Consider the following 13,722-nt stretch of genomic DNA (forward strand, 5'->3'; position numbering starts at 1 on the left):
CACCGGTAGGTTTGCTGCCTTGCTCAGAGAAGCCTTGATTGCAGTTGAAATAGGGGCTTCTCCCTCATTCACTTCTACAATCTTCATAACTCATCTGGGGATTTAACTTGTGCGGCCATAAGCTCTCTGACCATGAACTGCAGTTCACATGACGTTAGTCTGTTCAAAGAAGGATTAACAACAGACAAGCATAAACACGCCACTGTCGGCATTCACCTGAAAACTCCCAGAAATATTCTGTCATTTCACCCAGAAGTAGAGCTGTTTCTGATAACAGCTCAGTTGCTTTGACGCCGTGCTAACTGTTATTTCTTGATTCAAATAATACTACAGTCATATATTTTTGCCTGACACAACAGTAGGATGTTTAATAAATGCTGTATATTGTAGTGGCACATGCACACTCAACATATCAGAAACATCTTTCTGATATTTATTTGCAGGTCCTTTTCACAATTACCATCTCAAAGCTTAGAAATCCTTGTTTATTATGAATAAAATCGATACTCCTTTGTGATCAGTTTAAAGAGGGTTAGCGGCAAGAATGACCCAATTTGACTGAATTGCAACTGTGTGATGTGGTTTATCCTGCGACATCTGAGTAACAACTGAGTTATGTGAAGAAATAAGACGGGGCTGATGTAAAACGCTCTATTTTGTCTGAACAGGATCTGAGTTGCAGCAAGAGTGACTCCTCCTTCCTCTCTCGGCCTCTTCCCCTCCCCCATTTTGTGTAAAAACAAATCTCCTTTTCTGCTCTGAGCTTGAAACTATCGAGTCAACAAATGCCACTGCAGCTAGGCAGGGGCTGGTGGGAAAGGGGTGGGGGTCTCCATTTAAGCCTGAACTGCAGCTAAAGGGAGATTATTTTCAGACCCGCCCCTTAGTAAAGTAAAGAGCAATTAAATAGTAAAGTGAATGGGGGTGCCGTTAACTATTGAGCATTGTGGTTAAAGTTATGACCACTATTATGTTATGTCAACATAATACTAATTACCAATATATATATATATATATTTTTTTTGTTTTTGTTTTTGTTTCAACTTACATTCCCCAAATTGTATTGCAGACATCACTGGACCTGTTTGTGAGACTTGCTTTTTGACCTTGATATCAAAGATGCAAAAACTAAATTCTTGCTTACTTTGCAAACTAAACCTCCGACTTACAGCTCTGCATGAGGACATTACACAGAAGTCCACAACAAAAACCACAGCAAGAATGTTTTGTGTGTTTCTGTGTCATTCCAGCAACCTTCCGGTGCTGAGTTTGCCTTTTCAATCGCTCTTTTAAAGTCCCTTCCTCTCTCACACTGCTCTCTCTATCTCTTTTAAGCCCACGTGGCCAGTGTCAACAGGAGGTGAGTCTTGGCAGACACATGAAGCAAAGTATGCTGCCTGTATGCAGGCTGGAGAGTTGTCTTGCGCTCTAAAAATGAGCCAGCCAGCCAGCTGAGGTGTGCCAAAATAAGACACAGCCGTTGGAAATAAGTGAATTGCTCAACTGGTTGGACTCCAAACTGGCAACCTCTGGTTGTTGCTGTGAGACTCTTCAAAATGAGGGCTATTACACAACGGGGGAACTTCTGTAACCAATGACAGAGAAAGAAAGAAAATGAAAGAAGGAAGTCAAGATAGTCAGGGCGAAAAGGGAGGGAAAAACCCTGAGTCACTTGGCTTCCTGTCTGAGGAAAGGAAGGGGGTGGAGGCTTCAGTCAGACAGTTGAGGCGAGTGCAATATTCAGCATAAAGTGCACTGGGTGTATAGTCCTGTCCTGCTCACTGAATCCACTCCAGTGCTTCAGGGCAGCCATCATAGTGTTCACTATTGTGTGCGGCTGAGGGACGAAGAAAAAAGAGGAGGGAGCAGAGGAGGGAAAGAAAACCCGTCTCTTTGTGTGGGAAGGACTCAGCAGGAAAGTGATTTTGTGATTATTTGAGTTTGCCAGCAAAGTAAGGCCCCCCCCCCCCCTCCCCACTGACCGGCAACATATTTTTCTACTCTGCACCTCTGCTGCCTTACACCAGAGCCACATATGAATGTGCTTCTCAGGCCGGTAGAACAGCGACACCCGGGCTCCTGATGATGAGAGCCGACGTCAGACTGGTTCCATGAATATTGATGTGGAGGATAGTCTGTTTCATCGAAGAACAGAAGGAGGCAAGATGGCTGCCCTTTAGGATTTGTTAAAGAGGAGATCCAGACGGTTTGTTGGAATTTCTACAAAGTGGAGGGACGTAAAAAGGAGGTGAGGATTTGCTTACTGTGTTAATACTCTGCTTACACTCTTCCCCTTTAACACTGGTGTATTATGGGAGGTTTAGTATGAGGCGAGGTATAGCAAATGTCCCCCACCGTAAGAGCAAGACTCAACATAATAAGGAGGGGATATTAGATAAAGCTACTCCAACATGGCTGACGATTTTCTTTCTTTCTTTTTTTTTTTTTTGCCAGCTCAATCTGAAAAGGCACCTTCTGTGTTTCCCCGTGTGTTCTGTGTTACGTCCACATTCTTGCTGCGTTTGAATGCATCATAGAAAATGGTGTACATGGTGTACTTAGACTGTTTGTCCAGGAGTTTTTCTTTAACCTTCATTTAAATGCCTCTATAATGCTCTCTGTCTTTCCTCAACATTTCAACCTTGCTTTTTTTTTTGGCACATATTGATAAAAGCGAGTTTGAGTGTGTTATGTGTTTGTTTTTTCGTGTGAGTGAATTTGTTTTAAGAGGTGAAACCCATTTTTCAACATTTATGTGTAATTATTAGCTATTACAGATTGCTCGTGTTTTTCATTAAATAGGTTAGATGCAGGCAGTGATATCCCCCATACCTTCACATTTACACATCCATGGCTGTGTATGTGTGTGTTTGTGCTGTTCAGTGGGGAGACTAGATGTAGGAGAGAAAAAGTCTGACCTGGACGTGTTCAGCACTAAGTGCACAGTGTGTGTGTGTGCACAGCAGTAGAGCTGGAATAGCTGCTGGCTTTGTGTATCTCTGTTAATCAGCTTTCATTGCTTTTCACCACTGAAAGACAGACACAAAGGCAAAACCCCAAGCAGAAGCAAAATAGAACAGAATTGTGGTGGCATAGCGTAGTGAAGGCAGACAAGGTCAGAAAGCTCTGAAGGAAATGAAACTCTATCCTCCTGCACCATTAACAGGGGGCACCAGAATGGCAATGGCGTTTGTTGCCAGAAGAACAAACATCCTATCGGTGTGGTTTAGTTTCTCGAAGAAGTTTCGTCAACTTCTTTGACAAACTGAACCAAAGCGATACGTGACAGGATGATGTGTTTCTAATGGGGGCACGAGCAGTTAAAGGTCACAACAATCAGACGGCTGTGTTCTTTTGGAAACAGAGCTCTTGACAAATCGATTATTGAGAACGCAAAGAGGAATGTGTGTCTGTGTTTTCCTACACGTGGCTGCGTGTGATCTGTAATCATTTTGAAAGCAATTGGTGTAGAATAACAGCATGGTGACAGCAGAGGAGTACACTACAATAACGGCGTGACAACAGTGAGGTAAACGCCTTCATACCGGGACAGTTTGGTTTTGTGTTGGTATGCAATTTATTTAGAAATACACTCGTTATAAATACAACACATACATTCCCATGTTTTACAGGACATCAGGTCTCAATTAGCAAATAGCTAATGGGTTGTTAGTTGTTGTTTTCCCCTGAATTCACTAAATGCTACGAGATTAACATCTGAATGGCCCATTAGATTAGAACTGATCTCACTCAGGTTTGTGTATTGGGCTTGTGAATTCTACTAACTACAGTCGTAAGGTAACCACAGCATGGCCTCAGGTAAAAAGCAGAGTAAAGGCATGCCTGCAAGGAGGAGAATAATGGCTGACCTTAAATTGGGGCATTGTAATTTAACCTGCAGGAGAAATGCAGGGATTCACTTTTCCTTTTTTACTGAACTTAAAGCCCCGAGTTAAGACTGTTAACGGTGACATTTCGTGAATTGTGTGCATACAAGGGGCATTAGAGAAGGTGGAGAGGCAGTGAAGTCCAAATAAGGTCAGTTGCTTGTCAAATGACTTGAAGACAATCACCAAGCTTTTTAATGTGAACAGCTGATGATGACAGACAATGGAGAACATTATTCTATCACAGCCTCACATTCCTTTCCCCCCTCTGAATTAAGCATTTGTTTTAAAACGTTTGTTTACATGCTGCATTTCTGTGGATAGGTATGCAGCCCCTACACCACAGCGCACACACTCTACTGAAAATGATCTGTTTGTCGTGGAAGAGAATCCCCTTTTTTATTTTCTAAGTGAGCAGTTAGGAAACTTGCAAACCAACAATGGTGGTGTACCCCTCTGATGCAATGGCATGGCTGTGTTTTGATATGAGAAGCATGGTCAGTGACTGTGTAGAGTCAACGCGAGTGCTGAAGCATAGTTCTCCATCGTACTCATAAAGTATGTTGTTACTCCATGAGATCAGGTGATTCACGCTTTTGTGTGTGTCGGTTGATCCCATTGACCATTCTGTGAAGACACTGTGTAATGTCTCATGTGAAAAACTAGTATATTTTGTTTGTTTTTACTTTGCTAACAAGTAGAATAAAATAAAAAAGGTAAAGCTAGAATTAGCCAACAACAAGGCAGTTCTGTATCTTGTGTATCGACTGGTTTATTTGTGATAGCTTGTTGTTAAATTCCACAATTATCAAATTCATAGTTTGGATGGATTGCATCGAACCCAGCTCATTGCTTGCCACTGAAAGCATATTATTAATGGTTGTCACGGTGTGGTTGTACAATTTGTGTTCCCCTTTGTGTACACAGGATTTACAAATGCTAATCCTGACCTACATAACAATGACACATTCTAAAATTGAGAAATAAAAGCCCAAAATCTTACTGGAGGTGTTTCCACCAGCTTCTGCATGGCTGCTGTTACATCAGCAGCTGAAAAGGCAGCAGAACATTAATGGGCTTATAGGGGGGGGCTGGGTGGGGGAAGGGCCCGATAGATCAATCACAAGCACATAGCTTCTCTCATCTATCCGCACCTACAGATAAAGCAGTGTGGTGGGATTGCTCCTTCGTCGTGGCCGTAAGTCCCCTTTATGTCACTCCCAGGGCAGAGACAATATCACCTTTGGGAAGAATGTCCAGTTGCCATAGCGTTCCAAAACAATGCTGTCCACTTACAATACCCAAGCCCTTACCCAAGCCCTCACCTCTGACCCTGCTCTGTCCAGCCCACGCATCGCATTTCCACCCAGGGGCTGTTGCACAAATGACACAGAGAAGCAAGCCCAGTGGCAGGTTAGACATTTTATATTGCACTACCTGCATGCTAGTCATATAGCTTGGACATCTTTTCAACAAAATGGCGAGATACTGAGTGTTGTATTGATTTCTGTAGTATTGATTTCCCTCTTGTCTGCTCTTGGGGGTTGTTTTTCTGTTGAGAGCAAGAGAGAAGCAACAACCGGCAATCGAGTGCTGGAATCTCAGTGCCATGATGTAGTCGCTCATTTACACACGGTTCTAAACAGAATTAGTCACCAAATATTGTGAGAATTTTCTTGTTGATGAACGCAAAGGACTATTAAGATAAGGTTGAATAAGCTCAGACATCCATGTGGCGTTTTGATAGAGAAAGTTGAACTGCATGCCATATGCCAGGTTATTTAGGATGAATGAGATGCATTGTTTGAGTTTTAGTATTTATTGGAAGTTTACCCACACTTAATGATCAGTCCTGAAGCCTGCTGAATGTATTAAAATGTCTACCCTGACTCACTTCTCTGTCTGGACTTACTGCGAAACACATCATGGGTTGGAGAGTGACGTGCTTATCTTCTCTGAAAATGAATCAAAAGAATGAACTGAAGCAAAATCACAAAACAATATGTCAGTTTTCAATAGCAGATCATAACTCCAGATCCATCCCAACCCCCGCCAAGAATCTTGGCTTTCCGTCCTATGAACTTCGCTCAAGAGCCTTGGATGTGATCATGGCCTGTGACTGGTTTATTGGTCATCACTGGAATTGTGCAATAGTAATCATGTTTTTACGAGTCTGATATAAACATGTTATCAGTAATTGCCACACCAGATACATTGTGAATCCCAAATGGGACTCGTGGCCTTCTTTTTCCACGAGGCCGCGCGACGTTAGCCGGGCTGGGGCGTAATTATGGAGTGCGAGTGATAAGGCTCTGTTTGAGTGGCACGCGGCCGTCGGGAGTGTTGCTGGCTCTGTCAGCGTGTATCGATGTCAGGGTTTACCTCAGGGGTGAGACAGCGAGGGCAGCGACTCAAACGCTTCCTCCACGTGAGCCCACGCACATGGCCGCTCTGTTTACAAACACCATCCCGGCATTCCGCACGGAGAGACACAAGCGAGATCTTACGTAATCGCTCCTAAGCGAATAGCATCCCTTCCCCGCCTCTCCGACGCTTGGACAATATTCTTGAATGCTGCTATCGCCGGTCCCGCTACAAGAAGTTGAGAATAACAAAAAGGAAATCAAGAGCTCCAGTCACAACAGCGTATTGTGCTGGAGAACGGCAAGACGAAGAGAGCAGGCCTTTTCTTATGGTGATGCTGCTCTGACGGCGCATAGCTCCTGCGCAGGTGAAGGCCTAAATATTGACAGGTCAGGACAAAAAAACTGGCTGTAAACTTTTCTGTCAAACTTCCTTTACGATTGCAGCTTTGGGTCAATTCAACAAAATGGCAATATTTGCCAAAGGTTTCATGGGGAAAAAACCAGCATGTGCACAGATGTAAAGGCACATTTGAGTCCACAGTGGTGCTTTTCATTGCACTGCATAGTTTAAAATAAATCATTTATTGTTATTTGTAAGTCAACATGAAAATATGCAGAAAAAAACGTTGGTGTTTCTAGATCGGAGAATGAGACATGCCTCTTTGCTAGCCAAGATGTGGCTTTTCAAACATCGGCTTTTCAAGGAGGCTTTGTCACACGTCTAATCCTGAAAGGTTCATCAGAAAAAAAGACCAAAACGAGGGAACTCTTTTCGTGTACAGTTTGTCAAAATGCATCCTCTGTTAAAATTGGCAGAACAATATCTGAAAACAATTAATAACAAATGCCCCTGTCGCCGTCAAAACGCCGCCGTCATGATAGCGCGTCTCCGAGGGGTTCCATGGCGATCTAAACAACTGCTTCTGATGGCTGTTAACCGCTCTTCTAAAATGGCTGTCAGATATGTACGGTTTCGCTGCTCGGAGCTGTCATTGAAAAGGTTAGGCCCCGTGGCCCCCTGTTGTCTGAGCAAGGAGTACAAAGACAGACAGCTGGTCCTGAATGTCATTTAGGAGCAGTAACCCTCCGAAAGGCTCTGAATGACATCGCGACCTACTTTTGAGGGCTTCAACATGGCTCACGCGCAATATTAGGTTTCCTAAGTGGAATGTACGAGTGCAGCAGCTGGTGCTCAATGACGATCAGACCGGCTTGCATCCATATCTGTATTTATATTGGGAACGTTTCAACGGCTGATTTTAGCTTTGGGTCTGAATGGATAGAAACTTTCCAAATAAGAGTCTCCCCGATGTGGGAGGTATACAAACACAGGCAGGAAACCACTAAACTGCATGGCAGAACATGATTGATGACTCCTGAAGCTCACACATATTTTGCCTTTCAGTAAACGCTAAAACGACACACAGACTATGTTTAAGACCTCGTTAATTATTCTTTCTAATCTCTGTACTTCCTTCTGAGTTCTGAGGTGTCAGAAATGCAGTAACGTGTTACTGCATTCTTACACTGAAGCCATGATTCACAGAAAATACCCCTCTCTCTCTCTCTCTCTCTCAGAAGGATTTGTGATTTCTATTCAATGAGAGTCACGTGCCTCCCACTCAGTGGAGGGAAAGAGGGAGCTTAGCAACAGTGGTTGAGGTCTGGCTGCTTAAAAACCCACGAGGGAAAGAATATCTCTACATTTGCTTTCCAGATGACAAATGAGACCGAGCAAATCATTTTTTTGTTCAAAGTTGTTCTGTGCATGACGACACCATATTTCACGTTTAGCAATAGCAAGTTTATTTCTATAGCACATTTCACATCTCTACTGCGTGTAAATGTTTTTTGGTACACCCGATACAGAACCATAGAGCAAAAGCCCCTCAATTGAGCTTAGCCATAAGCCCAAGACGTCACTTCCCGTTTGATAAATACAAGGAGAAAGGAAGTTTTTGTTCAAAACAAACAACTATTTAAAGCTCAGTCTTCCAAAAATCGGAAATCTGCCCTCGTATTGAGTCCATTTAGAATTCCTCCACTGCCATGTGCATGTTTTAACTTCCGTCCTGTAATAATGTTTCCCCTTTGCTCTGTTTACTGTTCACCTCCGCTTCCTGTTTAATTGGAAGCTGGTTTGGATTTGGATCATGCAAACAGAGAGGAAATATTTGCTAAATAAATGTGCCTGTGAGCTAATCACATGGCAAGACTGGCAGGCTAGAGAGTGAATTGAAGATGGGACCTAGCGTTTGCTCATCACTTGGTTTTTGTGTATGAGTTTTCCATTTCACGCCCGGTTGCAGTGGATGGGAGAATGTATGAGGAAAAGGTCAATATGAAGTGTTCCTTGTCCTACCATTTTAACGAGGAGCAACTACAACATCTTTCTTGGTGAGTCTCTAAAAACAAATGCTCGTAGCTCAAGATAACACAAAGACTGTCTCATTCTTAAATGTCGGCTAACAATGTTTCAGGTTTTAAAGCACTAGAACATTTCTAAAATGCATTTGTAAAGGTGTCGAGCCGCACAAGTGCAAATGCAGGCTTCTGAATGTGTGGCACTATTGATTTACTGGCAGGTTCAATGCAAAAAGCACATGTGCACAACCGCGGCAAAGCAGCCCATTCTGCAGTGAGCCGTGCCGGGGTAATGTTTAGACCAGATGGGCTCTGGAGCGCTCGTAAGATGGTCGCCATGGCTACCGCGCACTCCGAGAGAAATTAACTTTGCTCTGTGCACAGTTCATCAAGTTAGTCAGATAATATTGACTGTTGCATAGACAAAGGGTTAGAGGGGAGAAGATACGGGCTGGTTGGAAGGAGTGGCATTGTGAGGGGCTGGGGGGGGGTGCAGGTTAGTACGCTCAAAAGCCCATTTCTTAATTAGAGTCTCCATGTGATGCAGCTTGAAGCCACAGAAGGAGGTTTAGACTCTGCGTGTGAGCTTTGCACAATGCACTTGTTTTCGCCAGGGTTTGTTTCTCAGGTTGGGCTGAACAAACAGAGAGAATGAAGACTAACAGGTTTATGAAGTCAGACCTGATGTCTAAATGATGTGCACTATCAGGATTCACTTCTCTGTTAAACGGTCTGTGGTTGGCTCTGACAAAAAGGCACCGTTGCACTGAAAGGACTTTGGAGGAAACGCTGATGGTTTATAGATATGATCTGTGACACTGTGGCCTGTTATTACCAGTTGTATGTGGTGGTTTCAGTGTTTCAGTGGTGGCTTCAAATGATCATTTTCTTGTGTTATAACATAAAAATGAGTTAAAGAAATATCGAAAAATGTTCCAGCAGATCAGATTGATTTAAGTAGATAAAGTGTAAACATATACCAGCTTAATTAGCTTTTGCGTGCGAGTGTTTGCAGTTTTCCAAGAAAGCCTGCTGAACAAGTTGTATCAGAAACGCACAGAGGCGGGGTTTATCCCTTACAACAACAACGGCGGTTGAGTTGCTCATACCATTGTCACGCTCAGAAGCGTTTCTGTCACCTTTACCATCAACATGAGGCTCAAGCCTCCTTCGTAATCACTGACTCATCCGGTATTGCTCAACACCACAAGCCACGATAAAACATGTGATGTCCTCAAACTCAATCATATTCATAATATACCAAAAATGTATGTATCAATTTGTATCAACACCTTGAACTGCCTTCTCAATTTGAAAAAAACAATCCCAAGAGTCTGAGGGATTTGTCCATCAGCGTAAGGACTTTGGATCCACTTTATGGACCGTGCCAAGTTAAAACTGTCAACAGTTCAGCCTCGCCCCTGAAAAATAGACTCAACAAAACCGGTCGTTGAAAGGTTGCCACAAATCACTGGCTTCTATATTCCTCAGACCTCGTGGGTCTTTACGAGTAAATATATTTCATTTGTCATGTCCACTGCTTCCTGAGCCCACTGAACCCTGTACAACACTATCAAACGATCTGGGATTAGTGTTGACATTGATCTTAATTATGGCTATGAGCACTTGGTTATAGCTTATTATCATGGTGCCAGTTAATCTTTCCCCTCTCTCTGTTTATCTTTTTACCTTGAGGGAGCTCTACCAGTTAAGAACTGCACTTGTTATGACTGTCCTGATAAACAATGTATTACTCCAGTTCTGTCTTTGCTTCTATTTGACTATTTCAGCTTTACTCTCCAACTGCATCATTTTAGGTTAGTAAGTTAGTTTTAGTTTAGTTGTTTAGTCTTGAAGAAGTTATATAGTCTTCAGAGGAAAAGCTAAACAGCCCTGACTTCAACCCAAGATTTCCAGCAGTCAGCATATATCAGGATTCACCAATTGACCCTTCGGCCAGCTCTGACCAGCCAGGGTCCGACAACTAACCGGCTCTGCTCCGTAGACTCTCGTTTAATCATTTCATATCTTCTCCATTTTCAGGCTGATTTTGTGGATTTCAAGCTATAGTCATGGTAAAACGTTAAAATAATGAGAGTGATATTTGTTACCTCGAGAGTTATAGGAAGGGGCGGTTATACGTTTTTTTACATTTGTACGTAGAAACCTGTGGAGCATTAGCAGAGTATGTAGCAGAGTATTAACTAGCTACGCTAGCTAATGAAGGTACACTGAATGTTTACATGCTGCTTTTGCTTTTGAATGATTCTAACAGTAAGTAAATGCGTATCCGGCTTTACAGGAACGGTGTTGTTCCCTAATTTCAGTGTCTTCTGTCTCGATCACTCGGTGTTGTGTTGGTTCACTTTTCCCCGGGATTAGGAGGCTTTAGCTTAACCTTAATCTTTCTAATCTGTTTTCACTGCTCAATCAGTTTGACAGCCTGGATTATACTCTATATATCTATATATTTCAAACACATATTCAAGACCCCTCTGCTTTGTTCTGAAATGACCTTTTCCTTCTTTTTTTTAAAGTTTTTCCAAAGATTAGATGATATTTGTTCAGGGAGTGCAGTTAGTGACAGTGTGGGCTCCACGCCTGATCCAAAGTCAGAATTCTCAAATATTAAATATTTGTAGATTCTGCTGTCCTTAGCAGAAAGATGAATGTAAAAATGTATTAATATTCTCTTCAAGATCGTGTGCACACTCACAAGATATTAAAAATTGTACTCCAGAATGGAGGCTTTAGATTTCCACAACAGCCTGTTTATTTTATACACTTTATAACCATAGGAATTATAATCATTTCACAAATCAAGTTGAATCCATATCCCCTCCAACTGATATCAATAAGGCATTTCTGCTTTCTTGGGTCCTCCAGTATTAATGGAAAACAAATGAATTGAATAAAATAATGCTCAGAAGTGCAAATCAACTTCATCAAATAATGCTATCGTTCGATGAAATGTGTCACACTTCAGTAAGAGAAGGTAATGAGACATAAAACTGTTGAAGAACAGAGACTGCAGTGGGAATGTCCACAAGTCGGCCACATCTGTCTTGCATTAGACATAAAGAACAATGCAGTTTGTACAGATCCTTCTTCCTCAGGAGGGGGAGGAGGCTCTCTCGGGAAAAAAGTGCAATCAAACCCCCAAACACTTTTGAAAAGATGGACTGCTAGAACATTTAAATGTAACTGCTACATTGCGTCCCATTGAGATTTAAGGAGATTTTCATTTTGTATGAAATTGAAACAAAAAATGATTTGATATTTGCCATTCCATTTCTCTGCAAGCTGATTGTACCTTGCAGAGCTTCACTGTTTTCGGTCAACCATGAAGGGAAAGGGAAGCAGAGAAGAGGGAAGAAAAGCAGAGATCTGTTGCTTCAGGCTGTCATGTGATGCAGCCATCTTCACGTCACAATTTAGTGATTAGGCCACAGTGAGCATCAACAGGAAACAGCACTGCTCTACCTGACAGAACAACTAGACCTGAGGTTGAACAGTGCTAAGTCAGATCCTCCTCGTGCAGCATTGTTATTAATAAAAGCAACATGAGTCACATCACTAACTCAGAACCTCAAGCTGTTGCATTCCTGGTAATCAGCCTCACATGTGTCTGCATCCCTTCAGTGATCAATACAAAAGATTGCCACGTCTTAAATCTAAAACAGAAGCTGTATATTCCCCAAACATGAGACGGATGGGTCGACCTCAAGGGAAAGCTTTCTGGTGCACAACTATCTGAAACAATGCTGCACCTCAACATTTCAGATCGTCTTCCAGTGTTCAAGGAAATGTTCAACATTCTTTATGTGCTGAACTATTTCTTTGCCTAGAGCAGTGACTTCCTGGAGTCGCTTTATATTTATGGTTCAGGCAAGAGAGGGCTATCAATTTTGTGTAACGCTCATGTAAGCACACAAGGAAATCAAACTATTCCTTTAAGGGAAAAGATGTGTTTCCTTGATTTTACAAATAAGGAAATGTCGAGACAGCACAGAGCTCCGGCCAGTGTGTGTGGTCTACTTTCATGTCGTTCTTCGTTCAGGATTTCACTTTCATGTTGTATTTGTTTCGATTTGTTTCTCTCTGTAGATCAGAGTGTAGAGCCCACCTGTCCCTAAGGTTGCTCACGTGACAGAATAGCAGCAAGATTTAAGCTTCCAAAAAGAAAATGATCTGGGCTAGCGTGTACATTTGGAGGATCAAAAAAAACCTGACTGCAGACACAGGGGGCTTTTGTTTCTTAGCCAGGGTGGAGAGTGTCATATGTTCAGACTGATAGAACGAAACAGAGAGAGAAGGCACGAGCAACCATGTGAGGTGCATTGTACGCGCTGCATGAGCGCGCCATGTGACATAAATTCCAAGTGTGACGTGCCTCACTGAGAGACTCGGTGAGATGTAGAACATGAATTAACATCTGTCCTATAGTAACAACAGTCAGTGACAAGACATGCTACCAGCACTTCACTTGACATTGTGCTTTATGAGTTGGTGTGTTCTGACCTTCCAGACTTTTCCAGTCCTCCCCCTCAACTTTACCCAAAGGTCTCTCCAGTGGAGGCAACTCCCCCAGTTCATATGCTAGCCGTATGTCATGAACTGACGTTCAAAATGTCGACACAGAGGTCTTAATAATTAAACACTGCCTTAAATCAGGCAAATGTGCATTGAGAGTCCTCTTGTCGACAGTTCTCTTTCAGGATGTGTATTGTCAGCAAAGACTGGACCCATAACAACTCGGTCAAAGGCATGTAGAGATAGATTAAACATGAATCACTAAGAGATTCTCAAATGTTTTCGAGCCTACATCTTTGCTGTTTACGCCGCCAGCTGGAATGCGGAGTTGTGAAAATGTTGTCAGAGGTCATGAGGTTTGCGCAGCAGTGGGTCCGACTCTATATTTACGGGAGGGATTTAAAACGCTGTAGAATGCAAGTCATCTGACCTAATTACGCTGGTGGGAGTCGCTACAGATGAGGTTTCACTTGCAGCTCCGCTGGGTGCAGTCTGAACTCAAGTCTGTCGGCATATACAGCCATGACAGTGTTTCTACGTTTTGACATTGAATATCCATTACCAAACATGCA

At 42.6% G+C, this 13,722-nt stretch overlaps 1 protein-coding gene across 1 annotated transcript in view; it reads left to right on the forward strand.

Moving 5' to 3' along the window:
• Positions 1–2,111: 2,111 nt before the first annotated feature.
• Positions 2,112–13,722, forward strand: part of tet2 (tet methylcytosine dioxygenase 2) — a 28,184-nt gene continuing 16,573 nt past the window's right edge. Inside the window, exon 1 of the mRNA XM_079278975.1 lies at positions 2,112–2,248. The gene's annotated coding sequence lies outside the window, so the exon portion shown is untranslated. The remainder of the gene's footprint in view (positions 2,249–13,722) is intronic.

The sequence above is a fragment of the Melanostigma gelatinosum genome (assembly GCF_949748355.1).
Source record: "Melanostigma gelatinosum genome assembly, chromosome: 11".
Lineage (NCBI taxonomy): Eukaryota > Metazoa > Chordata > Actinopteri > Perciformes > Zoarcidae > Melanostigma > Melanostigma gelatinosum.